The sequence below is a fragment of the Bubalus bubalis genome, chromosome 4, assembly GCF_019923935.1.
Source record: "Bubalus bubalis isolate 160015118507 breed Murrah chromosome 4, NDDB_SH_1, whole genome shotgun sequence".
Classification (NCBI taxonomy): Eukaryota; Metazoa; Chordata; class Mammalia; order Artiodactyla; family Bovidae; genus Bubalus; species Bubalus bubalis.
Window position 1 is genome coordinate 134,451,623 of NC_059160.1, and position 26,546 is coordinate 134,478,168.

Sequence of the window (26,546 nt, forward strand, 5' to 3'; positions counted from 1 at the left end):
CCCATCAAGAAAAAAAGGAAGAGGACCAATACATTTAGAAATGAAAAAGAAATCACAACTGACACCACAGAAATATAAAGGATCGTAAGACACCACTACAAGCAATCATACACCAATAACATGGACAGCCTAGAAGAAATGCACAGATTCTGAGCAAGGGAAACAACCTTCCAAGATGGAACCAGGGAGAAATAGAAAATATCAACCGATCAATCACAAGTACTGAAATTGAAACTGTGATTGAAAAACTTCCAACAAACAAAAGTCCAGGACCAATTGCCTTCACAGGCAAATTGTATCAAACATTTGAGAAAAGGTAACACCTATCCTTCTGAAATGCCTTCAGTGAATTGCAGAGGAAGGAATACTCCCAAGCTCATTTTACAAGGCCACCATCACCCTGATACCAAAACCAAAGATATCACAAAAAAAGAGAAAATTACAGGCCAATATCACTGATGAACATAGACACAAGACACAAGAATCCTCAACAAAAGGCTTGACACAGGGTTGCCAGAAACCTTCAAATTGTTAAAAAAACAAAACAAAACAAAACAAAAAAAACCCACCACCAATAGTATCTGCAAAGAACAATAAACGGAAGCACATTAAAATGAGGTCTTAGATCTGAAATTTATGAACTAAAATAAGTTTAGAAATATTCCTCAGTTGAATGATTTAATATACAGTATGTATACATTCCTAAGCCTCTTATGAGTTACATTCGGGAGTGTCAGCCATGGCCTCTTCACTATATATATGTATGCATTATTTAGCCATCACAAAACAAAGCTTATCCTTTCTGTCTTATTGAGGCTGATACAGGTAAGTTTATATTCAGGATTCTTGGCTCTAAAAGTTCAAAGGTTGCCAGTTTTCAGAAACCTTATTCATTGTCTATGGGGCTGACTCCAAATGTTCTAATGCAGAGAAAGATCCTATTTTTCTCATTTAAGCATCCTTAGTGATCCACTGGAATGGAAAAATATACTGCTTTCAACTTTGAAAAGAACTTGACCAAGTATATGAAATAATGTGGGCCCTTTGAAACCAACATGAAATATCAACTGTATAAAACACATGTAAGTATTCAATAATGTCTATGGAAAAGAATAAGAATTTTCAGCAGTTCCATGAATAGTATGAACTAAAATTAGATTTTAGGTAGTACTCTCACTCAGTGAAAGAATTTGATGATATAGTTGATCATGGTTTTAAAAAAGTCAAAGAAAAAAAAATACTTGTTTTTGGAAGCATGTAAAAAAATCAGCCATTTTTATTTTTAACCAGTTCTTCTAACATTATTTATCTGCATTTTAAATCAGGTTTAAAGGTTATGTTTATAGTATCTGAGGCTTTGTTTTGTTTTGATATTTTGTATTGTTCTACTTGAAGTAAGAAAATAGTGATGACTATTCATACTACACTGGTTATTTTGGAGACACTGCTGCTGCTGCTAAGTCGCTTCAGTCGTGTCCGACTCTGTGCGACCCCATAGACGGCAGCCCAGCAGGCTCCCCCGTCCCTGGGATTCTCCAGGCAAGAACACTGGAGTGGGTTGCCATTTCCTTCTCCAATGCGTGAAAGTGAAAAGTGAAACGGAAGTCGCTCAGTCGTGTCCGACTCTTAGCGACCCCGTGGACTGCAGCCCACCAGGCTCCTGCATCCATGGGATTTGCCAGGCAAGAGTTTGGAGACACTAACTGACTAAAAATATAGTAGTTCAAGGTGAGTTTAAACAGAGAAGCAGAAAGCTTAGAGTCCTGGAGTTCTAGATCAGTGTTTCCCAAAATGTCCTCAGTGGAATTCTGGTCTCCCAGATGGTGTAAGGAAAGAAAAAAAACAGAGTTATATGATCCAAAATAAGTTTTTGAAAAGGATATATAACTTCACAATGCATATTGGGCAGGAAAGCATTTTGTTGTTTCTCAACCAACATTTCTCGGCCTTAATGAAAACTAACCTGTTTTTTGTTAAATACATTACCTATTAACATCATGTTGACCTAAGAATTCTGAGGAAGAATTTCCTAAGGATGTCAGGGGAAAAATGCAAAATATATTAACCAGTATTATTATTAACTGAACAAATGAATGAGTCAACAAATGATGCTACATGATTGTCACTATTTCATAGCTATGGACAAGCTAGACATAGTCCCTGTCATGTTTTAGTGTAATTACGTAGTATGTATACATATATGACATATAGTGTACACTGCATGTACAACCCTATTTTGTACAATATAAGTAGAATAAAGGGAAAATGAAGATGCTGGATTTGAATTTGTTTATTGACATGATAGAAGTTTCAATGCTTTACTTTTTCTATCAGTGTTCTTAGAATCAACATCTGAACTTCAGACTAAGTATAGTCTTTATTATAATTGAAAATAAGTTAATTCTAATATATTGACTTGGCTATATACAAAAGACAAAGCAATAAATAGTGGTCAAGAAAGAAATTTCTAGAGTTGCCAGGATTCAAGACCCACCAGTTACTAGAAGTTTGAACTCGGACAACCACTCCATGCCTCAGTTTTCTCAGCTGTAAAACCGGAGGTAATAACGACTTACCTCAAGGCTTTTAATGGAGATAAAATGACATAGCTGAAAAGGACACAAAAAGGTCAACAAATGTTCTCATTATAATTATAATTATTATTATAATAATAAGACTATATTAACATAAAGTTAATGATTTCAGGAGTATGGGACAGGATGAACAAACTGCTGTGCTTGGGTAGCAGGTTTAGAAGATGACATTTTCTTTCTGTTTCTTATAATGACACAGTGTTTACATAGTATTTTTTAAGAACAATAAAAATGAAAACTTTACTAAATGTAGATGGGTTGCTCTTAAAAATGAAATAAACTCCATCCAGAATGGTTTTGTGCTCACTTTATAGGTCTTTGAAGTAAAATACTCACACATCCCTAGAGGAACATTCAATTCTGAGAAATCACTTTCTGCAAGACCCCGCGGCAAGGAGCCAGGATCTTCACAATGCCAGGAAGTCAACAGAGGCCTGCTCTCCCGGCCTGCACACAGCGACTTGCAGCTTCCTGCCAGGACCCTGGGGAGTGATCAGACTTCCCTGTGGAAAAAGAGGACTCTTGCCTGAAAAGATAATCTTCCATAAAGAACAGAGAATCTCTCCCTGATTCTCTGTCCTCTTGTCCCTTCTCTCACCAGTTCCAATGCCTGATGTTACTAACCAGGCCTCACAACCTGAGTGGTATCTTCCTGAAGATTCAAAGAAGCCCAGGGAAGCAAAGTGGAGATACCAAATGTAAACTGACGGCAGCCAACTTATTTAAACATCCCCTCCCCCAATTAACGCTAGTCCAACTTTGTCTGAGAATCTCTTTCTGATCCATCTGAGAACAAAATACACATATAATGTAAACTGATAGCTTATCAAATTTTTAATCTTGGCAGAAGATTCAGGATTTCACAAACTCAGTAAAGGATGATTGATGGAGACTGGCTTGAATCACATTCAAAACCAATGATAAATGCTGCTGCTGCTGCTGCTAAGTCACTTCAGTCGTGTCCGACTCTGTGCGACCCCATAGATGGCAGCCCAACAGGCTCCCCCGTCCCTGGGATTCTCCAGGCAAGAACACTGGAGTGGGTTGCCATTTCCTTCTCCAATGCATGAAAGTGAAAAGTGAAAGTGAAGTCACTCAGTCGTGTCCGACTCTTTGAGACCCCCATGGACTGTAGCCTACCAGGCTCCTCTGTCCATGGATTTTCCAGGCACGAGTACTAGAGTGGGGTGCCATTTCCTTCTCCAATGATAAATGAGGTTTTGGCAATAACGACTAATGAATAAAAATTTGACAAGGATGGTAACATGTAAATATTAAAGGGAATGAGTTAAACATCAAAGGATTAAGAGTGTTTCTTAGAAAAATTTATGAAGCCCTTGATTAATTTTGTAAACATTACCTTTTTATAATTATGCAGTACATGTCAAATGTGAAGTGAACATTAGATGAGCTATTAAAATTTTTGCAGAAAAATTATATACACATACACACATACACATATGTATCTACCCTCCAATGGGCATAATTTATTCTTGACTATTTCTAAGAATTAGCTCACTATTATAAATTATATTGCTAATATAAACTAAGAACATTTTTATAATATATTTACTGTTTACCCATGACCTACCATGGAGAAGGAAATGGCAATCCACTCCAGTGCTATTGCCTGGAAAATCCCATGGACAGAGGAGCTTGGTAGGCTACAGTCCATGCGGTTGCAAAGAGTCGGACACGACTGAGGAACTTCACATGACCTACCAGGCCATATGCACCCTGGCCCTGAGACAACTCGAGACTTAGCTTCAATCATAGTGGTCTCCCTGCGCTTACTATAACAGGTGAACTTGATCCCTCCCTTGGCACTTTGTACTCGCTATTCCCTTTGCTGGGAAAACCACCCCCAGATCTGCTCAAATATGCTTCCTTGGGGAAAACATCCCTGACCAAACTTCCGAAATTAGCAGCTCCCATCACTTTATTCTGTCTTTTCTTCATAGGAACTGTCACTACTTGACATTTAATATTTATTTGTGTTATAATTGCCTCTTCTACTGGAATGGGGGCTCTTTGAAAAAAAAGATTCTGAGTCTTATTCACTACTGCATCCCCAGGGCTGAAATTGGTGTCTACCAGGGTAGGTACTCAGTAAATATTTGAGAAATAGAATGAAAGAGTGATTATTCAGTTCTACTTTCTTTTTCAAGATAAAGCTCTATTCATCCCTCATTTTTTCTATTCACTTTGAAATGTTAGCTCCTGTTTTAAGTGACTCACCTTCAGTGGGCTTTTTCCAAGACAAACTACCTGCAGGTAATGAGGCTTTCCTGTTTTAGACATTCCTTCCTTCCCTTTGCAGGGATAACAAACAGATGTCATGCTGTTAGGCCAACATGGCTGATGGTACTAGCTTCCCAGAACATTGTTTCCGAGGTGTGGTCCCAGTCCAGCCAGAAAGAGCACTGGAGAATTGATCAATCATCAGTGTTTCCTAGGGGACAAGATGGGGTCATGGTAGTAGAACTATTGATTTAGAAAACCTTATTTAAACAAACATTTTCCTGGAAAAAAGACACATTTTGTTATTAGCACCTTAGCTTCAATTTTCCTTGGTCTTCTGGTCTCCTGACCAAATTTTCCCCTTTTCTTCAGTACCTTCTCTTATGACGTGATTTAGAATCCCTTCAGCATCTTTCTGAGTTGTTGTAGCACTGGATAAATTGTGTAAATGTCTTCAAAAAGTGCACCTGCTACCCTGAACATGTTATGACTCCAGGCATGGTTTGTTCAATGAAGAGTGAAATGGACTTTGCACCTCCTTCTTTTTAACATTACACTCTTTACAGCTTTGCATATATTCCTATGAAATTCTATGTGTCTGAGGTGATACTGTATACAATCAAATTCAACCTTTCAGATCTTTTGAGAATATGTATTTTTAGCAAAAATTATGCTGACTAACTCTTCCAGTGTCATAGAATCAGTTTGTTGTAGATGGAGTCCTTCCAAAAACTGGAGCATACAATAAATATTGTTGTTGTTGTTCAGCTGCTAAGTCATGTCCAACTCTCTGTAACCCCATGGTCTGCAGCACACCATGCTTCCCTGTCCTTCACTATTTCCCAGAGACTGCTCAAATTCATGTCCATTGAGTTGGTGATGCTATCTAACCATCTCCACCTCGGCTGCCCCCTTCTCTTTTGCCTTCAATCTTTCATAGAATCAGGGTCTTTTCCAATGAGTCGACTCTTTGCATCAGGTGGCAAAAGTATTAGAGCTTCAGCTTCAGCAACAATCCTTCCAATGATGTGCAGGGTTAATTTCCTTTAGGATTGACTGGCTTGATCTCCTTGCAGTCCAAGGGACTCTCACGAGTCTTCTCCAACAGCACAATTAGAAAACATCAATTCTTCAGCACCCAGCCTTCCTTATGGTCCAATTCTCACATCTGTACATGACTACTAGAAAAGCCATAGCTCTGACTACAATAAATATACTTTTATTCAACTTATAAGTTTTTCCTTTATATAAATCAGGAGGGATATATTAAATAATTATTTAATATAGTAAAACTCAGACTGTTTGAAATTATGTTCCTTTGAGAAACCTGTATGCAGGTCAGGAAGCAACAGTTAGAACTGTACATGGAACAACAGACTGGTTCCAAATAGGAAAAGGAGTATGTCAAGGCTGTATATTGTCACCCTGCTTATTTAACTTATATGCAGAGTACCTCATGAGAAACACTGGGCTGGAGGAAGCACAAGCTGGAATCAAGATTTCCGGGAAAAATATCAACAAACTCAGATATGCAGATGATGCCACCCTTATGGCAGAAAGTGAAGAACTAAAGAACCTCTTGATGAAAGTGAAAGAGGAGAATGAAAAAGTTGGCTTAAAGCCCAACATTCAGGAAACAAAGATCATGGCATCCGGTCCCATCAGTTCAAGGCAAATAGATGGGGAAATAGTGGAAACAGTGGCTGACTTTATTTTTCTCCAATCACTGAGAAATCACTGCAGATGGTGACTGCAGCCATGAAATTAAAAGACGCTTACTCCTTGGAAGGAAAGTTGTGACCAACCTAGACAGCATATTAAAAAGCAGAGACATTACTTTGCCAACAAAGGTCCATCTAGTCAAGGCTGTGGTTTTTCCAGTGGTCATGTATGGATGTGAGAGTTGGACTATAAAGAAAGCTGAGTTGGACTATAAAGAAAGCTAAGTGCCAAAGAATTGATGCTTTTGACCTGTGGTGTTGGAGAAGACTTGAGAGTCCCTTGGACTGCAAGGAGATCCAACCAGTCCATTCTAAAGGAGATCAGTCCTGGGTGTTCATTGGAAAGACTGATGTTGAAGCTGAAATTCCAATACTTTGGCCACCTGATGCAAACAGCTGACTCACTGGAAAAGACCCTGATGCTGGGAAAGATTGAGGGCAGGAGGAGAAGGGGATGACAGAGGATGAGATGGCTGGATGACATCACCAACTCGATGGACATGGGTTTGGGTGGACTACGGGAGTTGGTGATGGACAGGGAGGCCTGGTGTGCTGCGGTTCATGGGGTCACAAAGAGTTGGACACGACTGAGTAACTGAACTGAACTGACTAGGTAGTAGGTAGGCAGAGAAGAAATGAGAAAAAGGGCTTGGGCCCAATATTTGGGGTGCTACTAGGGTGACAGAAAAGTGAGGGCCATGGTTACTAGGCCACAGCTGGAAGTCATAAATTGATTCAAGGTGGGAATGGCAATTCCCCCCTCTTCAGCACCATCTTCCTTCCAGCAAAGTGGTATAGCTGAAACTCTAGTTAAACACAGAGAGCAATTTAATGAGTCATCCCACTAAAGGACAACCGCACACTTTCATGGGTTCCCGTAACAGAACACATCTCAGATACCTGGGGCCCACTCAGCAAAACTTCCTTTGTTCTGTGAAAGAGAAAGGGTATTTTTCTCCCCATAATTCCTCCTACACCTTCCAAGAGAAATTTCTAAGTTTTTCTTTCTCCTCCCACAGTTCCATTTAACTATTCGTTTTTAACTCTCAATAGCATCCTCCTTCTTTGTACATGCTCTCTGAGCTTTGGCCTATGTAAATCTGCTCACATTTTCACTGGTAATCTCCTTATATAAATACCTTTGCTTACCACACGACATTCTATGCCTCTTTAAAATTCTCAACCTAAGCAACTCCTACACTCAACTCCAGAAAAATAAATGATCCAATCAAAAAATGGGCCAAAGAACTAAATGGACATTTCTCCAAAGAAGACATACAGATGGCTAACAAACACATGAAAAGATGCTCAACATCACTCATTATCAGAGAAATGCAAATCAAAACCACTATGAGGTACAATTTCACACCAGTCAGAATGGTTGCGATCCAAAAGTCTACAAATAATAAATGCTGGAGAGGGTGTGGAGAAAAGGGAACCCTCTTATACTGTTGGTGGGAATGCAAATTAGTACAGCCACTATGGAGAACAGTGTGGAGATTCCTTAAAAAACTGGAAATAGAACTGCCTTATGATCCAGCAATCCCACTGCTGGGCATACACATTGAGGAAACCAGAAGGGAAAGAGACATGTGCAGCCCAATGTTCATCGCAGCACTGTTTATAATAGCCAGGACATGGAAGCAACCTAGATGTCCATCAGCAGATGAATGGATAAGAAAGCTGTGGTACATATACACAATGGAGTATTACTCAGCCATTAAAAAGAATACATTTGAATCAGTTCTAATGAGGTGGATGAAACTGGAGCCTATTATACAGAGTGAAGTAAGCCAGAAAGAAAAACACCAATACAGTATACTAACGCATATATATAGAATTTAGAAAGATGGTAACAATAACCCTGTGTACGAGACAGCAAAAGAGACACTGATGTATATAGAACAGTCTTATGGACTCTGTGGGAGAGGGAGAGGGTGGGAAGATTTGGGAGAATGGCATTGAAACATGTAAAATATCATGTATGAAACGAGTTGCCAGTCCAGGTTCGATGCACGATACTGGATGCTTGGGGCTAGTGCACTGGGACGACCCAGAGGGATGGTATGGGGAAGGAGGAGGGTTCAGGATGGGGAACACATGTATACCTGTGGCGGATTCATTTTGATATTTGGCAAAACTAATACAATTATGTAAAGTTTAAAAATAAAATAAAATTAAAAAAAATAAAAATAAAACCTGAAAAAAAAAAATTCTCAACCTAGTTGATTCTGGTTATCTATTGTTTTAATGGCTTTAAAAAACCTTTCTTTTTTTTTTTTTTTTTTTTTTTTTTGCTCATGATTTTGAGGGTCAGGAATTCCAAAAGAATTCAGCTGGGCAGTTCTGATCCATGTGGTGTCGGCTGGGGCAGGTGGGACAGGAGGACCATCACCCAAACTGTCTTCTTTATAGAGAGACAACAACTCAATGTTCCTGGCCCACGTCTCCCCACAGCATCTCTTCCTTCAGGGCCTCGCCACGTGGCTTGAACTTCTCACAGTATTGTGGTCTCAGGGTAATCTATCTTCTTAATGATGGCTGACCTCCAAGAGACCAAGGTAGAAGCTTCCTGTCCACTGAAAGGCTTGCCCTGAACTGGTATAACATCTCTTCTGCCATACTCTGTCACTCAAAGCAGATATGAGTCAGCTCAGATTCGAAGGCAGGATAATGAACCCACCTCCTTAGGGGAGGAGCATCAAAGAATTTGTATCTATCTTTAATCTGCCAGAGACATTTACACTGATTGTTGAGTTCCTTATCCTTAAAATCTTGACAGCAGATAGTTACACTTCTCATTTCAAGTAATCTATACTTTTGGGATATATCATATATACACACACACATGATATTGCTGTTAAGAAGAGAGGTAAGATTCCTGGTATTCTCAAGGAACAAAAGTCTGGCTACCTAATTTAGCTACTATAAGCAATAGTCCTCACCAGTGTTATCTGAACACCTGGCATGTTGCAACTTGCAAGTCATTTCTCAAATATTGACATTTGTGAATAGCTGAATTTCTAAATAATAAATTAGAGCAGATCCAAGCTTTTTTCTATAATGGCATCACTCTGTCTCTCATGCATTCCCAACTGCATTCTTCAGGGGAGGTTTAAGGGGTGGAGTTGCTGTAGCTCTTCCACTGAGAATTGCTCATAACCCTGGCACACGATGGGAAAATTCCACAGCCCAGCCATCACCCATCCTGCATGGCTTAGAGGGAAAAAAAAAAAAAAAAAAAGATTAAGAACTTTCAGCTTAGGGCATGTTGTTAATGAAGCCAGTATTAGCTAGCTAGATAAAACCTGGGTAAAATCCAATTATGAAGCAATTTTGAATTTTACTTTGCTCAGTAGTGACAAAGAAAAATCTTCTAGTCACGTCCTCCCTTGTCTCTTCTGCCCTTCTCTTTCCTTCTCCCAGCCCTCTCCCCACAGAGCTCACAAACACGGGCTAACGAAACTTAGTAAAATGTACCAACTACCAATCATACTGGAAAAAATAACTCAAAAGTCATACATTGCTAAGATTGGGCCAGAAAACTGTTTGCTGACACTGAAATCAGCAGATATTTATAGTTTCAAAAGCACAATGTCTCATTCCACAACTATTTCTAATTACTAAGTATATACTGTTATAAAATAAAATTTGCCCTTATCACCTCCTTGAGACAATGACTTAGCTCCACCTTCCGCGGACCTTGTGAGCTGCCTGTAACTTGCAGGTGGTTTACATACATCCAGAGAGAATGCATTCCCTTGGGCCCTGGAGCAGTCAGAGCTGCTCTGTTTCTATATTTGGTATCAATCCCACGGTGCAGGATTCGGCTGCACTGGGTCTGTTGTTGCTGAGCTGAACTTTGCACAGAAACCAACCAACTTCTTAATGGTCCTCACAAAATCATTAAAAATTCATGTGTGACACTGCACCTCTCAGCTACAACAGCAAATATCAAATCCTAGAACCAAGAGGACATGAATTCCTGCCACAACACTGATCAGAAATGGGCAATCTAGTGAGCAAAAATAGAGTATCTAGAATCAACTTACAAAGAAATAAAAATTTTTAAATCTTTATCACTCATTAGAGATACTGTTAATAACTAAAATGCTGCAAGCGGAAAAGCCTAGAAAGCAGCATAATTTAAGAAAAAGAACAGGTGAAGAGTTCTGGGGCTTGAAAGATGTCTCCTTTCTACCACAAACACACTTAATCATGTGTGTGGGGTGAGTGGCTAAACTTTCCTGAACCTCATTGTCCTCAATTAGGAAGCAGCTAGATTTGACAGTCCTTAATGACTTGGGCAGATTTAGAATTTCGTGGTTCTTGGGAAATGTAAGTATCACATGACATCTCTTATATGTAGAATATAAAAAGAAATGATACAAATGAACTTACTGACAAAACAGGAAGAAACTCACAGACTTAGAAAACGAAGTAATGGTTGCCCAGGGGAAAGGATGGGAGAAAGGAATAGTTAGGGAGTTGGGATGGACATGAACACACTGCTACATTGAAAATGGATCACCAACTAGGACCTACTGTACAGCACAGTGAATGCTGCTCAATGTTATGTGCAGCCTGGATGGGAGAGGAGTTTGGGGGAGAATGGAAATATGCATATGCATGGCTGAGTCCCTTTCCCTGTTCACCTGAAACTAACAACATTGCTAATCAGCTATACTCCAATACAAAATAAAAAGTTTTTAAAAAATAGTTGCATGCCTTGCTTTTGGAAGGGAGGGGGAAAAAAGAAAGAAGAGGGAAAGGGGGAGGAGGCAGTGAGGGAGGGAGAGGAACTAACAGAGTGAGGGACAGAAGAAGGGAGGAAGGGTTAGGGTGAGGAAGAAAGGAAAGAAAGAAGGAAAGGGGGAGAGGGATAAAGAGAGAGGGGGAGGGGGAAGGGATGACGGAAAGGTCCCATCATAATGACCAGAAGTCTGCGAGTGGATGTGGGGGAAGGAAAGCATTTGGAGGCTACTGAGGTTGATTTCAGCTTGTGCTTCTTCCAGCCCAGCATTTCTCACGATGTACTCTGCATATGAGTTAAATAAGCAGGGTGACAATATACAGCCATGACATACTCCTTTTCCTATTTGGAACCAGTCTGTTGTTCCAAGTCCAGTTCTAACTGTTGCTTCCTGACCTGTATATAGGTTTCTCAAGAGGCAGGTCAGGTGGTCTGGTATTCCCATCTCTTTCAGAATTTTCCACAGTTTATTGTGATCCACACAGTCAAAGGCTTTGGCATAGTCAATAAAGCAGAAATAGATGTTTTTCTGGAACTCTCTTGCTTTTTTGATGATCCAATGGATGTTAGCAATTTGATCTCTGGTTCCTCTGCCTTTTCTAAAACCAGCTTGAACATCTGGAAGTTCATGGTTCACGTATTGCTGAAGCCTGGCTTGGAGAATTTTAAGCATTACTTTACTAGTGTGGAAGAAGCACAAGCTGGAATCAAGATTGCCGGGAGAAATATCAATAACCTCAAATATGCAGATGACACCACCCTTATGGCAGAAAGTGAAGAGGAACTAAAAAGCCTCTTGATGAAAGTGAAAGAGGAGAGTGAAAAAATTCACTTAAAGCTCAACATTCAGAAAACGAAGATCATGGCATCTGGTCCCATCACTTCATGGGAAATAGATGGACAAACAGTGGAAACAGTGTCAGACTTTATTTTGGGGGGCTCCAAAATCACTGCAGATGGTGACTGCAGCCATGAAATTAAAAGACGCTTACTCCTTGGAAGAAAAGTTATGACCAACCTAGATAGCATATTGAAAAGCAGGGACATTACTTTGCCAACAAAGGTCCATCTAGTCAAGGCTATGGTTTTTCCAGTGGTCATGTGTGGATGCAAGAGTTGGACTGTGAAGAAACTTGAGTGCCAAAGAGTTGATGCTTTTGAACTGTGGTGTTGGAGAAGATTCTTGACAGTCCCTTGGACTGCAAGGAGATCCAACCAGTCCATCCTAAAGGAGATCAGCCCTGGGATTTCTTTGGAAGGAATGATGCTAAAGCTGAAACTCCAGTACTTTGGCCACCTCATGTGAAGAGTTGACTCATTGGAAAAGACTCTGATGCTGGGAGGGATTGGGGGCAGGAGGAAAAGGGGACGACAGAGGATGAAATGGCTGGATGGCATCACCGACTCAATGGACGTGAGTTTGAGTGAACTCCGGGAGACGGTGATGGACAAGGAGGCCTGGCGTGCTGCGATTCATGGGGTAGCAAAGAGTCGGACATGACTGAGAGACTGAACTGAACTGAACTGAGGTCATGGAGAAGGCTCAAAAGGAGAAAAGTGGGGGTCATGAGAAGTATGAAAGGAAGTGAGGAAAGAAATGGCAGGCAAAGTATGTATGGATATGAAGAGGCAATGGGGATGTCTGGATTTCCAATCAGGCCCTGAAATTCTCCTACCTGTCTGCCTTCTATGCTGTTTCACCTACCTGTGTATAGCACAAGGAACTATTTTCTATAATAAGCCATAATGGAAATGAATATGAGATAGACTGTGTGTGTGTGTGTGTGTATAATGTATTTTGCTGTTATTGGTGTTGTTTAGTCACTAAGTCATGTCCAACTCTTTGCGACCTCATGGACTAGTCTGCCAGGCTCCTGTCCATGGGATTTTCCAGGAAAGAATACTGGAGTGAGTTGCCATCTGCTTCTCCAGGGGATCTTTCCAACCCAGGAATTGAACCCACATCTCTTGCTTGGCAAGCAGATTCTTTACCTCGGAGTCACCTGGGAAGCCATGTGTGTGTATGTGTATGTGTGTGTCTGTGTGTGTGTGTGTAAAACTGAGTTACTTTGCTATAGAGTAGAAATTTTCACAGGGCTTCCCTGGTGGCTCAGAGGGTAAAGCGTCTACCTGCAATGCAGGAGACTGGGGTTCTGTCCCTGGGTTGGGAAGATCCTCTGGAGAAGGAAATGGCAACCCACTCCAGTATTCTTGCCTGGAGAATCCCCATGGGAAGAGGAACGTGGTAGGCTATAGTCCATGGGGTCGCAAAGAGTCGGACACAGCTGAGTGACTTCACTTCATTTCAGAAATTATCACAACACTTAACTATACTCCAATATACTTTTTAAAAATTAAAAAAAAAGAAGTAATGCAGTGGAAGAGGTTTCACCTCACATTTTCCAGGCTCTGGAGAGAGCACCAGCACAGACATAGAGCATACTCACGAGAGCAGTGCGATGGTCTGGCGTTTGACTTGTACATTCAGAAGTGGGCAGAGATGCTCCGCTGTGCTCTGTGTTGTCAAGAATGGGGGAGGGAGTTTCACAGTCACACTCCTAAAACTGAGGGAGACTATACCATGGGGCCACAGAGGGCTGGCACCAGGGCTCCATTTTCCACCCTACGTATCACACTGTCTTGAGTTCTCATCACTCATTCAGCAGCTCCTTTCCTTGATTGGCCTCCAGCCCAGCTAGGTTTTAACTCAAGGATTTAAATTTCTTTTTTAACTTTTCCAACATACGCAAAAGTAGAGAGATCAGTAGAAGAAACACCATATGTTTTTGTTATATATTTGGCTTCACCAATTATCAGCATTCAGCCATTCTTCTTTTACGAAATGCTGGCTGCCCACAAAATATCATCAAAATGACCTTTTGATAAGACAAAGCTGAGTTTATTCTTACCTGATAAGGAAGAATAGCACCTTCCCAGAGTCTTACTACCCTCTTTAAAGGAAGGATGGCAAACTTGGGATATTTAGTAAATTGTGGAGTCCAGTTTAAGGGGGATCATTCAGTGGGAGGGGGGTATGATTAGGATTAAGTAAGGATCATGATGTAATCATTTACAATCTGTGGATACAGTAAGGTAAGGATTTTGAGGCAGAGTTCAAAAAAGTCCTGGGGCATAAACACTGGCTTGTTGCTGTCTGTTAAAAAGTTAAATAGCTTAATGTTCACTTAAATGGGCTTTATGAGACGTTCCTATAACAACCAATAAATTTATTAGTTTTTTTTAATCTTCCTGGGCAACAGTACCATGGAAGAGTGAAATCAAATTGATGAAGGCAGTGGAATAAAAGAGTTATTCTGGCTAAGCAGCCAAAGAGTGCATGTGTGCGTGCTCAGTCACATCTGGCTCTTTAAAACCCCATGGACTCCAGTCTGCCAGGCTCCTCTGTCCATGCAATTTTTCCAGCCTAGGATACTAGAGTGGGTTGCCATTTCCTCCTTCAAGGGATCTTTCCAACCCAGGTATCAAACCTGTGACTCCTGTGTCTCCTGCACTGGCAAGCGGATTCTTTACCACTGAGCCACCTGGGAAACCCCAGCAGAATAGTAAAGTCATGTTAATGTCTACAGTAAGTTCTGTGGGTGTGTGTCTTTTGAGTTCCCACTGTCATCTACTGGCCACTCACTTTTATTTTTATGTGCTTTAGTATTTTTAATTATTGCTTTTTTTTTTAAGTTACCAAATGGTATCCAGCTCATATAAACAGTCTGTGATCGCTAACAACCAAAACCCTCATATACATGCAATTTAAAATTTCTTTCAATTATTCTGTTCATAGCTTTATTAGGAAAGCCAAGGAAATAACTCTCATGCTAGGAATTCACTACCAAAACTCAGGAATAAAAACTGTCATGGACTATTCCAAATCTCAGAGAGCTCTAAACAGAAATCATTGCCTTATTTGGCCAACAGCCAGTCTAAGTCATGCTAACAGGAGCAATGAGAACCAGCAAGTAAAATTTCAATGTGGGCTTTGTGGGGAGTGTGTGGATGAGGTCAGCTCCTTTTTATTAAATTAAACCATTCTTCTAAAGGAAAATACTGTGTAAAGAGTGTAAGGAAAATATATCATAACTTTGAATATTTATTCCCTTGGGTTTCTGGTAAAAATATGAGTGCATTCAAGCTACAAACATTAATTGAGCATATTTTAAATGTGGGGCAAATAAATAACAAAATAATGTCATTTGCAGAAACATAGAGGAACCTAGAGATTATTATCACAGTAAGTGAAGTCACACAGAGAAAGAGAAATACCATGTGATAACGCTTATATGTGGTCTAATTAAAGAAAAGATAGGAATGAACTTATTTACAAAACAGAAATAGACTTACAGACATTGGAAACAAACTTATGGTTACTATATGGGAAATGTGGTGAGGAGGGGATAAATCAGGAATTTGGGATGGACATATACACGCTACTATCTTATCATAAGATACATAACCAACAAGGACCTACTGTGTAGCACAGGGAACTCTACCCAATATTCTGTGATAACCTATATGAGAAAAAAATCTGAAAAAGAATAGATATCTGTGTAATTCAATCACTTTGCTATATACCAGAAACTAACACATTGTAAATCAACTATACTCCAATAAAATTAAAATACTAAAAACTAAAATAAGTGTGGAGCCAGGAGGGGCTGCACAGAAGGGAGAAGCACTGCTGGGTTTTTGAGAAAAGCCTACCTTGGTGAAAAAATCACCACTTGACTTCAGAGACAAATCTGGGTGGGAGTGGCAAAGAAATTACTCAACATCTAATCTATTAATGCTTTTAAGTTTCAAATTCTACTATAAACAATCTTGCAAGAACAATGCACATGTAGTGGCCTGTATCTCTAAGCTATTGTTATAGCTGCAGTTTCTGCCCTTGAGGAGACTAGTAAAGGCCAAGAGGAGGAGGGAAGGCCTGCAGGTTGTGTTGGAACCAGTCATCCGGAGCCTGAGCCGTCATGTTTGGCTGTATTCTGTGCATCGGTGAACAGGATCCTGTTTTGATTACAGCCATGCTTCAGGAGTATGAACAGCCAGCATCACCCTCAGGTTTGGGCAAGAAGGGGCTCTGTTCTGGGCCCGTGCTTTACAGGACTGTTAGTACCCATGCTGTGACTCCTGGGTCCTTTGGGACCTGACCTCGGCACTAAGGAAGTGTGACCAGCAGTTAAATGTTCACGCCTGTCTCTAACCCTGCTTCGGCCTCAGGGCAACATTGTTCCATCTCTCTTGCCTTATATTCTTGAAAAGAAAAGCAACTGTGTCCTAATGCCCCAATAGTTTGCAGGTTTTTCCACAGAGACTGCTCCAGAGAACTGGGAGGATTTGAATGACAGGAAAGCTTGAGTAAGAGAAAAGACAAATTAGCTAACCTGTCAATCCCTCCTCTCAGAATACACTAGATTTCTGCATAATGAAGTATTTCCCAGGAGTGCCGAGCACCCATTCCACCTCTCTTCTTTCCTACTCACAGTTCTAGAGACAAAAATTAGTGAACTGTTGGCAGCTGAGAAACACTTTACAGAGTGAAAGAATTCAAATGATTTAAATATGTATCAGGCTGAACCATATAAAATTTTCCCTTTTTGGGTAGATTAACCTGAATGGTTCAAATGAATACACATATCAGACACACATACACCTCATTATATCTAAAGACATAGGTGCATGAAGCATGACAGCAATTCATGATATAGATCTAAAATTGCTTTAAAATAGGGTAAAAATTAAGGAATAAGTATAACAGATTTATGTAATTAAATTATTTTATAATATTTTCTGTGATCATATTTTATCACATGTAATCCCATTACAATGTTTAAACATGATATGTAAATTCATGGTTTGTGTACGATATTTAAAGTTCATGATTATTGCTAAGTCAAAATACTGCTTTAAACAGTTTTTTGACAATTTCACTTGTTATTGCTTTAGGAAAATAAAGTTTCCCTGAAATAGTTAATAATAAACTGTATGAAATAAAAGTCACTCAGTCATGTCTGAATCTTTGCGACTCCGTGGACTATACAGTCTATGGAATTCAGTAAGTAGCTGTTTCCTTCTCCAGGGGATCTTCCCAACCCAGGGATTGAACCCAGGTCTCCCACACTGCAGGCAGATTCTTTACTAGCTGAGCCACCAGGGAAGCCCAAGAAAATTAGGGTGGGCAGCTTATCCCTTCTCCAGCGGATTTTCCCAACTCAGGAATCAAACCAGGGTCTCCTGCATTGCTGGCAGAATCTTCACCAGCTGAGCAACCAGGAAAGCCCCAAAACTGTATAGAACTAAAAAAATGTATAGGACCAAAATAGCTCATGAAGTTGGCATGGTCTAGAATAGACCATAAATTATTTGAAAATTTTGCATAAGTATTTGTTTTGCTGAAATAAAATTTAAAAATTTATGGGATAAATATAAAGCAATTCATAAATTATGTAGATCTATATTTTATCACTCCTCAAATTATCATTAGCTTACTCAAAGAACATCCATAGATGCACAAAAATCTAAAAAAAATCAGTCATCTTTGGCAGGTGACAGATTTAATTCTATTAAACCTATAGTTTAAAAGATAGTCATGATTTATTATCACAAAGATATATTTGCCACAGTAGGAGGACAGTATGGATTTTACTTAAGAGCCTGCTAAACTTGCTTCATTACTTTTAAATATCTGTATTCTTGCTCCAGGCCCCTCAGATGTTCAGAGCAGCTCTGTTTCCAGCAATATCTTTATGAATCAATCACAGTTAGTCATTGGCCACTATGAAGTGCCGACCAAATTAGAAAGAAAGATGTTTTAAGGTGATCAGACTATAGAAGAGACTCCTGCAAGACTCTTAACTCAAAAGCCCAGAGAGGCCAAGCAGCCATCCTAAGCCAGAGAAGCAGGTGGGAAGGAGTCACGTTGGTGATGTTGATCATGGTGAACAGGACAGACTTTATGTTCTGTCTATAAGAGGCCCCTACAGCCCACCTGCAGCCCATTTGCATCATTTCTATGAGGGAATGTGGGGCAAAGGCTGCCAGAACCTGTGCTTTTTTTAAATAGTTATGAATATGGATTTTTTTTTTAGGTCATACCTGAATGGTCTAGTGGTTTCCCTACTTTTTTCAATTTAAGTTTGAATTTTGCAATAAGGAGTTCATGATCTGAGCCACAGTGAGCTGCTGGTCTTTGTTTTACCTGACTGTATAGAGCTTCTCCATCTTCACTTCAGGTATGACCTGAATCAACTCCTTTATGATTATCCAGTGGAAGTGACAAACAGATTCAAGGGATTAGATCTAATAGAGGCAAAAAGGCAAAATGGTCGTCTGACAAGGCCTTACAAATAGTTGAGAAACAAAGAAAAGTGAAAGGCAAAGGAGAAAAGGAAAGATATATCCATCTGAATGTAGAGTTCAAAAGAATAGCAAGGAGAGATGAGAAAGCCTTCCAAAGTGAACAATGCAAAGAAATAGAGGAAAACATTAGAATGGGAAAGATGAGAGATCTCTTCAAGAAAATCAGAGATACCAAGGGAATATTTCATGCAAAGATGGGCACAATGAAAGACAGAAATGATATGGACTTGAGAGAAGCAGAAGATATTAAGAAGAGGTGGCAAGAATACACAGAACTATACAAAAAGATCTTCATGACCCAGATAACCATGATGGTGTGATCACTCACCTAGATCAGACATCCTAGAATGTGAAGCCAAGTAGGCCTTAGGAAGCATCACTACAAACAAAGCTAGTGGAATGATGGAATTCCAGCTGAGCTATTTCAAATCCTAAAAGATGATGCTGTGAAAGTACTGCACTCAATATACCAGCAAATTTTGAAAAGTCAGTAATAGCCACAGGACTGGAAAAGGTCAGTTTTCATTCCAGTCCCAAAGAAAGGCAATGCCAAAGAATGCTCAAACTACTGCACAATTGCACTCATCTTATACACTTGCAAAGTAATGCTCAAAATCCTCCAAGCTAGGCTTCAACAGTACCTGAACCAAGAACTTTCAGATGTTCAAGCTGAATTTAGAAAAGGCAGAGGAACCAGAGATCAAATTGCCAACATCTGCTGGGTCATAGAAAAGGCAACAAAATTCCAGAAAAACATCTACTTCTGCTTCATTGACTAAGCCAAAGCTTTTGACTTAACTGTGTGGATCGAAACAAACTGTAGAAAATTCTTCAAGAGATGGGAATAACAGACTACCTTACCTACCTCCTGAGAAACCTGTATGCAGGTCAAGAAGCAACAGTTAGAACTGGACATGGAACAACAGACTGGTTCCAAATTGGGAAAGGAATATGTCAAGGCTGCATATTGTCACCTGGCTTATTTAACTTATACGTAGAGTACATCATGCAAAATGCTGGGCTGGATGAAGCACAAGCTGGAATCAAGATTGCAGGGAGAAATATCAATAACCTCAGATATGCATATGACATTACCCATATGGCAGAAAGCAAAGAGGAACTAAAACACTTCTTGATGAAAGTGAAAGAGTAGAGTGAAAAAGCTGGCTTAAAACTCAACATTCAAAAAACTAAGATCATAGCATCTCCCATCACTTCATGGCAAATAGATGGTAAAAAATGGAAACAGTGACAGACTTTATTTTTGGGGGGCTCCAAAATCGCTGCAGATGGTGACTGCAGCCATTAAATTAAAAGATGCTTGCTTCTTTAAAGCAAAGCTATGACCAACCTAGACAGCATATTAAAAAGTAGAGATACTACTTTGCCATCTAGTCAAAGCTATGGTTTTTCCAGTAGTGATGTATGGATGTGCGAGTCAGGCCATAAAGAAAGCTGAGTGCTGAAGGACTGATGTTTTTGAACTGTGGTGTTGGAGAAGACTCTTAAAAGTCCCTTGGACAGCAAGGAAATAAAACCAAGTCAATCCTAAAGGAAATCAGTCCTGAACATTCACTGGAAGGACTGATGTTGAAGCTGGAGCTCCAGTGCTTTGGCCACCTGACAGGAAGAACTGACTCACTGGAAAAGATCCTGATGCTGGGAAAAACTGAAGGCAGGAGAAGGGGATGACAGAGGGCAAGATGGTTGGATGGCATCACCGACTAGATGGACATGAGTTTGAGCTAGCTCTGAGAATCAGTGATGGACAGGGAAGCCTGGTGAGCTGCAGTCCATGGGATTGCAGAGTAGGACACAACTGAGTGACTGAACTCAACTAATGATTTTTTTATATATAAAAAGTCTCTTGATTGGAAATATTTATTTTTAAAAAACTATGTAGATCAAACAAAATGCTTCTATGGATTGGATTTAACCAATAAAATCCCCGTTAGCAGTCTTTACTTTAGATACAAGTTATAGGTATAAGAACAGGAACTAACACTTGCTTTGTGTTCTTTTGCCATTTCTCATTTATTCTCCTCATGGCTAATTCTCTGTTTTCTCCTTCTCTTCTCCCCTGCTTCTCTCTACCTTCTCCCTGCCCCTTCCTGCCCCAGTTTGGCTTTCTCTGTTCTTCTGTTTCCACTGTGAAATATGACTGCCACACACATTTTACTTCAGTTACAATTAGATACTAACTAGCCAAGGAGAGAAAAGTCTCTCTCCAGTATCATTGATCAACGGGAAGGGAAGTACCTAGAGAATGTGGTTTGGACATCAAAGGTATCCCCCACAGGATGATGGCAAATTGGCCAAAGAATAAACTGTCTTGAGATAGTATATTTGGATTTTTAAAAATCAAAAGAAATTTTTTCACCCAAATGACCAAATATTTGCTTTTTCTCAAGTTTAGTATTTTATATGCACAGTCACGGAACTTGCCAATCTCCCATACACACTAGAACAGCTAAAACCAACTTGGGGTACTAATAATAATGCTTATTATTACTCATGCATGCACACAACCTATGGTGTAATCTAATTATAACTGCTACATATACTCAACCTGATGATCATTATCTAAGAAGATGCATTCCCTTTTATAGCTGGCAGTATATTTAGTGCTAGATTCTGTGTGCTAACACATCTACTCCCACACAAAGGAAACAGGAAACAACTGGGAAAAGAAGAGAAGGATGCTAGGAAAGTTATCACAAAGAACCACAAAGAGAATTGGTAAGCTAAATGCCACAGTTTTGCAGCGCAGCCACAAAAGATGGAACAGGATAAGAAGAATTGCATCCCACTCAATGTTCCAACAGTCATCCTCTTCAAATCCAGTTCCCCAATTTCTTCTCTCAAGTCTTCACTTCCATTGTTGTAGCAGCCACTTTTTTGCCCTAAATGGCTATTCACAGAAAATCGGACATTTAAAATGTCAAGTAGTATTTAAGACAGCAAAAATTTAAACAAAATATATAATTTGCGGGGACTTCTCTGGTGGTCCATTGACTAAGATTCAGTGCTCCCAATGCAGGGGGCCTGGGTTTGATCCCTGGTCAGGGAACTAGATCCCACATGGCACAACGAAGAGTCCATATGCTACCACTAAAGATCCCACATGTCACAACTAAGACCCAGTGCCATCAAATACATATTTAAAATATATATACATACCTGATGCAAAGAGCCGATTCACTGGAAAAGACACTGATGCTGGGAAAGACTGAAAGCAAGAGGAGAAGGGGGTGGCAGACAATGAGATGGTTAGAGAGCATCATGGACTCAATAGACATAATTTGAGCAAATTCTGGAAGATAGTGAAGGACAGGGGACACCAGTGTGCTGCAGGCCTGGGGTCGCACAGAGCTGGACACGACTTGACAGCTGAACAGCAAGGGTCAAATAGTTAATAACCAGCAGATCCTGGGCTTGAATTCTCAACTTCTTAGCTTTACTGTCTTCCTACTGTTTACAAAAGAATTTTCTAGTAAGACAGATAGACCCCTTTCATGGTTAATTATATTGGTCCACTTGATGGGGTCACAGGATGCCCAGATATTTGTCAAACATTATTCTGAATGTTTCTGGAGGATGTTTTTTAGATGAGAGGAACATCTAAATCCAGAGAAGGCAATGGCACCCCACTCCAGTACTCTTGCCTGGAAAATCCCATGGACGGAGGAGCCTGGTAGGCTGCAGTCCATGGGGTCTCTGAGGGTCGGACACGACTGAGCGACTTCACTTTCACTTTTCACTTTCATGCATTGGAGAAGGAAATGGCAACCCACTCCAGTGTTCTTGCCTGGAGAATCCCAGGGATGGGGGAGCCTGGTGGGCTGCCATCTATGGGGTCGCACAGAGTCTGACATGACTGAAGCGACTTAGCAGCAGCAACAGCAGCAACATCTAAATCACTCAACTTTAACATTAAATTAGATTAACATTTTAATAGTACAGTAAGCAGGTTTCCCTCAGGAATGTAGGTGAACTTCATCTAATCAGTTGAAAGTCTGAATAGAACTAAAAGACAGACCCTCCCTCAAAGTAAAGAGAATTTTCTAGATGATGGCCTTCAGACTTCGTCTGTGACTCTGGCTCTTTCTGCCTGACAACCTTCAAACTGAAACATAGCTTTCTGTAGGTCTCCTGGACCAGTGGTACACCTTGCAGATTTTGACTTACCAACCTCCCTGACTATAAAATCCAGTTCTTTATAATGAACTCTGTACATATATGTATGTAGATATGTAGATAGACAGATAAGTAGATAGATATGGGTATCTCCTATTGGTTCTGTTTCAATGGAAAATCCTGGCTCAAATCAGGATTTTAAATTTTAGAATTTCAGGATTCAGAATCCTGTTTCTGGATAGGTCTATTTTCCTAAGTAATAATCATTTTCATGCTTTTTCTATTTTTACTTTTTTCTAAATTTCCCCCGTTAAAAGTTTCAAACTGGACAGTAGGGTTTTGTATCAGGCTAAACCTTGTATGTCAACTCCAATGGGCTGATGGGCCCCCTAACTCTCCTAAGGCAATGGCTGTCTCCTGGACCACACCACCGCTTCACTAAATTCCCTGAGACAAGAGATGTAAAGTTAAATTCTCAGGCCTCCATGGCCCCATGGCCCTCAAGCCAAATTACCCCCGCCTTTGAGGACATGAAGGCCATACAGCAGCTTTCTAAGCTGCTCAGGGGACTGACGGCACAACCAGAATCTGGGGAGTTAAGTCCCTGCAGAGTGAAACTTGACCCATGGGAACTGGGGACAGGCGGGTGTCAGACGGATCATCTGCCTTCCTTAACCACTTTTATAGACCACCTTGAGGTGCACAACCTCCTCATGGCCCTCCTGGAGGTCCTCTGTGATAAGTGAGCATGCCTCCTGAATGACCTGCTGTTTCTCTTTGTGGCTCACTGGGACATGGTAGTCAGTGTGGAAATACATCATGTCATGCAGGATTACATATTTCTTTGGCTCACTTGCCTTCTTCCTCAGCCTTACCACTACAGATTTATATCTCTCAAATAAAGTTTCAGTACTTCAATCCTTGCCTTAGTCTTTGCTTGCTAATGTGTAGAGGAAAAGACACATTTTCTGAGTTGGGATTGGTGATTGCTTGGTAACAGATTGGTAAATAGTTAAGTTTGTCCAACAATTGACTATTTGAAAAATTCAAAATTGAAGTTGTATTGTATATTTTTATACTAGCCAGATAATATCTGACTAACATATTCAAGGAACAAAAGATACTGTGAATATAAAATTCCTGGTTTGCTTTTAATTAAAATCTTTTCTCTCCAAACACAAATTGAAAACTTTTGTGGTTTAAGTATGGGTTTATGAATGTGTTTAGAAAACATACTTCATATTGACTGTTGAATCTTGGGATTTTTTTCAGTGTTTTGAGCAATGTTCCCACTGATCATGATGGCTTGATACCAAACACAAAACAATACCTGAAGCTGGGTGGATGAGCATCTTCAGGCTATTCAAGATACCTTTTAGCCAAGTTAATTTGTGATTTGTCTCTTTCTCTTAAAGTGACACGTTGAGAGTTAGTTTGATAATTTCTAACTAATCAAAGTTTTCCTGTTATGGACTGAATATTTGTGCCCCCTGAAGTTCATATATTGAAGCTCTAACCCCCAATGTAATGGTATTTGGAGTTGGGGCCTTTGGAAGTCACTAGGTTTGGCTGAGGTCACAAGAGTGGAAGCCTCATGGTGGGATTCGTGCTGCCCTTATAAGACGAGATCAGAGAACTCACCTCTCCCTAACCATCATGCACGAACACAGCGAGACCATCAACTGCAAGCCAGGAAGAGGGCTCCCACCAGGAACAGGAATCAGCCAGGACGTTGACCTTGGACTTCTCAGCCTCCAGCACTGTGAGAAATAAATGTCTGTTGTTTTAAGTCCCCAGGCTATGCTATTTTTTATGGCAGCCTGAGTAGATGAATACATTGACAGTGATGATTTGCCTCACCACTTGCTTCCCTCTAAATCAGTCTGTAAAAACAGAACTGGTGGAAAGAATGAGAGCAAGAAGGCAGATGATCAATGAAGGGTTCAGGGTAAAGTCGAGATGCAGTAATTCTGCTGAAATCTTCTCTAAACACAAACCATTAGAGAAATAAACTTTCTCTGAAACTCAGAATTGCTGATGTTGACCTTGGCCTCTCCAAATACCTTAGGACGTCAGAGCTGAGTGCTCTGGACTGAATCCCATGGAAATAGGATTTAATAGTTTCATCCAAAGTCACAGTTAGGGCATAATCTAGTCAGCCAAAGGAACAAAACTATCATCTTCAGCTCCTCAATGATATTTGCCCCAAGAATTAATTTAAATTTGTTTAGTTTATCATACAGAGGGAAAAAACATTACCTCAAAATCCCAGCTTTTCACAAAGCCAGGGATCACAGAAGTCAAACCACAGATTCAGCCACTTACATCACCAATAATAGAGATTCTATAATTAGAGATTAGCCAGCTGCAATCATTTCTGATGCCTCAGACAGCTGGATCAAGCTGATTTCCTCTCCAGTTGTATCAAGCTAGAATGTCCCATTTTTTCTTTTTTAAAAGAAATCAGCAAAATGGTGTGACTCAGAAACAGAGAATCTCTTCCCCCCACCGGAAATTCTAACAAAGTATGCTTTGTATCTATATATTTTTTTTCTAGCTTCACACATCTTCCAGATAAAACACTTTTATTGCCATGTAGCTGCCTGGGTGCGATGCCTGGAAAAACTTTCATCTGGACTTCAAATTGATGGCATTAGGAACAGTTCCTCTGAACTAAGTCCTTTGTTCAATTCCACACAAAAAGAACAACTCGGTTTATTTTCTTCAGCAGAGAATAGCTGAGAAACCTTAAGATTAATAACCAAGCTAAGAGTAAAGATAATGGTAACATCAATATTTTCACATTAATGGAAAAGTAACCATTCCAGGCCAGATGCTTCCTCCTCCTAACTCTAACTCATTGGGGGATCCCTTCCAGCCTGCCCTTTGTGCCTCAAAACCCTTTCTTCCATTAACACCTGGAGCTGCTGCTTCTTACCATTGTTCTGTCTTATGAGGAAGGAGGCTGGCTTTACTTTTGAACGCAGAAGACAAAGTTAGTCTGTAGCAATCAAGTAGTCCTCAGTCTTGTTTGCTTCTAAGATGGCATCAAAACCCTAATGATCTCCCACACTTTAGTAATGTCTCTATTTCACAGTTGTTAGATTCAGGGTTTACAGAAATAGCCAAATGCAGTCTAAGGGGATCCAAAAACACTGGCTGAAAATATATTCTTCCCTCCCTTATTACACTGCCAATAACACATTCACCAGCTCACCAAACAAGTAAAGCCTAAAGAAATATGCGTTGACTCCAGGACACAGATACTCCAGGAAAAACAATGAGTCTAGACGAACTTATTTGAACAGTTGACAAAATAAATGGTCAAACTTTGTGAGCACGGTTTCCATAGGATGGCCTATTATTGCTGAAGACTCACATGAGAGCAAATGTGCCAGCTACCTAGTCAATATGACTTTATGCTCTCTCCTACCAGTAAAATATCTTGAAGTTGCTGCTAGAACTGTACCCATGACCTGATTCAGATGATACTGAATTGAGTATTAGAGTTGGAGGCATGTTTCTTATCATGCAGGTTAGTGTTTCTGAAACTTTATCAAGACCAGCAGTTCCATTTATTAATTTTCTCCATAAGTCTTACATTGTTGCAAGGATTTTTGAATCCAACAAGATATCTTTATTAAATAAGTAATTGTTCCCATTCTTCATACTCAAACTCATATTACTGTCACTTGAGGCAGGAGATGGGGTCAACTGTATTTAAACGACTTG

General features: G+C 40.1%; 1 long non-coding RNA gene across 1 annotated transcript; it reads right to left on the reverse strand.

Moving 5' to 3' along the window:
• Positions 1-3,724: 3,724 nt before the first annotated feature.
• On the reverse strand, positions 3,725-26,004 carry LOC112584677. The gene is made up of 3 exons (XR_003109037.3): positions 24,456-26,004; positions 21,858-21,906; positions 3,725-5,046 (listed from the first exon to the last, which is right to left on the reverse strand). It is a non-coding gene; the product is annotated as an uncharacterized LOC112584677 (long non-coding RNA).
• Between the last annotated feature and the right edge of the window lie 542 nt (positions 26,005-26,546).